Raw genomic sequence first — 3,307 nt, forward strand, 5'->3', positions numbered from 1 at the left:
ACTTCCTGCCGAATAAGCCCGCCCTTTCTAGCTCTTTCTGGCTGGTTCAATTCAGCTCTCTGGCTCACAGTCCTCTCCCAGCTGACCGAGTCAAGCTGGCTTTACTGATTCTCACTGAATTGCTCTGGTTGGCCTCAGACTAACTCTAGGAATCTATTTCTCTGTGCTCTAGAACCTGCTTTGTCCCTTGATTTAGATGCCTGCCACTTCCTACAAGGCCAGAGACCTAAAGAGTGATATTTCTGGAGATGTGGGTGAAGATTGGACTTAAGCAGAGCCAGGCGACCTAGAAGCAGGACAGAGGGATCCACAGTTGACCTGACAGGTGTACTCAGCTTGTTTTCTGCTCCTCAGGCGGGAGGAAGCAGGTCAGTGTTCATATCCCTGTGGTCTGTGGGCTCCGAGCTCCGACAGGAAGGCGTCCACTTTATAAAGAGATTGTATACACAATAGTTATGTGTGGTAAGAAATGCGTTAGATGTGGAAGAGCCTTGAACTGTGTCTTTGATGATGGCGCTGGGAGCTCCTTCCCTCAAGGAGTGCTTTTGATGGCTCGGAATGTAGCTTAGTTGGTAGAACGTGTGCCCAGCACACCAGTTCCCAACCCGTGTGTCACAAGCCCTTTCACAGGGTTCGCCTATCAGATAGCCTGCAGATCAGATATTTGCATTACAATTCACAACAGTAGAAAAATTAGTTATGAAGTAGCAATGAAGATAGTTTTGTGGTTGGGGGTCACCACCGCAGGAGGACCTGGATTAAAGGGTGGCAGCATCAGGGAGGCTGAGAACCAGGGGTCTAGCAGGCGTAAAGTCCTGGGCTGAATCCCCAGCACTGCATGAGCCAAGGTGGCGCACATCTGTAATGCCAGCACTGAGGAGGAGAGGGGGAGGATCAAAAAAAGTTCAAGCTCACCCTCAGGTACAGGGAGGTTTGACGCCAGTGTGGGTTTCACGGGAAGACGCCCCCTCCCCCGTGCTTTTGGTTTATGATTTTTTTTTTGGGGGGGGGGAGGAAGGCAATTCAGGAGTTTCCTTTGCTGTTTCAATCCCAGCAGCTTTTACTCTGAGTCAGGGTGAAGATTCTAGGAGCTGCTGAGTCTGCAGGAGCTGGGAGAGGACCACAGAATGGCAATGCAAGCCAGACCCAGGCCCAGGTGCCTTTTCTTAACGGGACTAGACCCCCTGACAAAGTGCTAAAGCCACGTGGCTTGGTCCCAGGCTGTGGCTAGAAAGGGGACGCTGTTCCTTGCTCTCAGAAACTGAGGGTCTTACATCTTTGCCTCCCCCTGTCCCCCAAGTCACTCCAGTCTCTCTTCCATGTTAAGTCTATGCACATATATGTCCCCTAATTTTTGTATGTGTGATGCTGGGAATCAAGGCCTGGCCTTGTGTGGACACATGTTCTGTCACTGAGCCATATCTCCAGCCATTTTTGTTTTGTAGACCTCATCCATATTGGGTTGGGGGTGGGGCACCATCGTACTTCAGAATGACATTTTATAATTATACTTTTGAGGACCGCACTTCCAAAACATGGCCCTATTTTGAGGTAGTGAGGTTAGGAGACAGTTCAGTCCGTAACACCCCCAAATCCTCTGTTCTAATGGGTGGACTGCAAAGTCCTTTTAAATCCCTTGTGATTTGTGCTAGCTTGGGGCCGTTCTCCAAGTAATCCCTGAAGACCTAGCATTTGCACCTCCCTAAGGGCAGGAGCACGGAGCACCGGCTGAAGATCTTTGTGGGGAACTGGATCTAATGTGGTTCCGATGGTGTCCAGGTGCCTTCTCAGCTCTGGCGACCCAGCACCCACAGCTCTCTCTTTTGGTGGCTCCAGACAGGCCTCTAAATTGTTAGTAGCATTTTTAGGTTTTCTTGCCTGGAGAATAACCCTCGGCCCCTGTCACTCCAGGATCCCACCAAAGTCAGGGTTTTTGTTTCAGTGATCACGTCCCTTCAGGACCTCAGGCCCAGCCTTGGGAGGGAGCCCAGGAGGCAAGTGCTTACTTACTTCCTGAGCCCCGAGGACCTGGATTTCCCCAATACTGCCGGAAACAAAAACAAAACAGTAGGTGCTGCTTTCACTTCTGACTTCTCCAACCCCGGGGTTGGGAATAACCTCTGGAGAAATCTGGACAACAGGAAGGCGGGCTCAGGGGCTGGAATGGATAGCTCACTTGGCGGAGCACTGGCCTGGCGTGATGGAGCCCTGGGTTCTAACCCCAGCTCGGCAGTCTGGGAAGGGAGGTGCCCTCTGCCATCCCAGTAGCGCTGAGGAGGCAGAAGAGGATTTTAAGGTCAGAAGCTGCTGCTCAACACAGTCCCTTCCCCACTGCATACTTGCCTTTGTTTTCTCACCTGCTAAAAAATCTTTTGGCTAAAATAAACTTTGGTTTTAAAGTAAGGTCAAGGTTGGCTACCTAGTGAGTTTGAAGTGAGCCTGGGCTATATAACCTGTCTTAAAAAAAAAAAAAAAATATATATATATATATATAAAACATAAGTCACACCAGAGTCTACAATCAACATTTCTACCTTTATGCTTTTGATTCTTCCAACTAGATTAAGGAATTTTAGGCATCTCAGTTTCTTTGAGAATAGGCCACCTTTAAGACTAAGTCTTATCAGGCTGGAGAGATGGGTCAGTGATTAAGAGCTCTTCCAGAGGACCCAGGTTCAATTCCCAGCACCCACACGATGGCTCACAACTGTCTGTACTCCTGTTCCAGGGGATCCAGCACCCTCAGACAGACACACATGCAGCCAAAACACCAGTGCACATAAAATAAAAATAAATAAATTATAAAAAGGACTAAGTTTTATCCAACCACTCAGCCCAGTGCCATTATTAGCTGCCAAGATCAGTAACCAGACTGAATCCAGAATGTCTTCGTTGTCCATATTGACCAATTCAACCAACGTGAACAAACGTTTCGTTCTCTCTTCTCGTGGCCCCTTTAGAATCAAATCCACACACTCCCAGGTTTCTGCTGAGAACCACCCACTGTCACAGACATGCGCTCTCTCAGTCCAACTGTTGCACCTTCTTCCAGAGGCAGAGACTGACCCCAGCTCTGGATGTGGAAGTAACAGGAGGAAGTAGCGGGCCACAAGGATGGGCATTCCCTTTTGAGGCGGCGCGGCCCCTCGGTCTCCACCCAAGAGCATCGGGAGAGCTACTTCTGCGCCGAGAGAAACTTTGTGGAGACAGTGGGTTGACAGGATTGACCCAAATCTGAGTGCACACCCCCAGTTCTCGTTTCAGGGTGCTATTGCTTCAATAAAGCAATGCCCTAGTCACACAGGAG

Source organism: Meriones unguiculatus, chromosome 3, assembly GCF_030254825.1.
Source record: "Meriones unguiculatus strain TT.TT164.6M chromosome 3, Bangor_MerUng_6.1, whole genome shotgun sequence".
In the NCBI taxonomy this organism is placed as follows: domain Eukaryota; kingdom Metazoa; phylum Chordata; class Mammalia; order Rodentia; family Muridae; genus Meriones; species Meriones unguiculatus.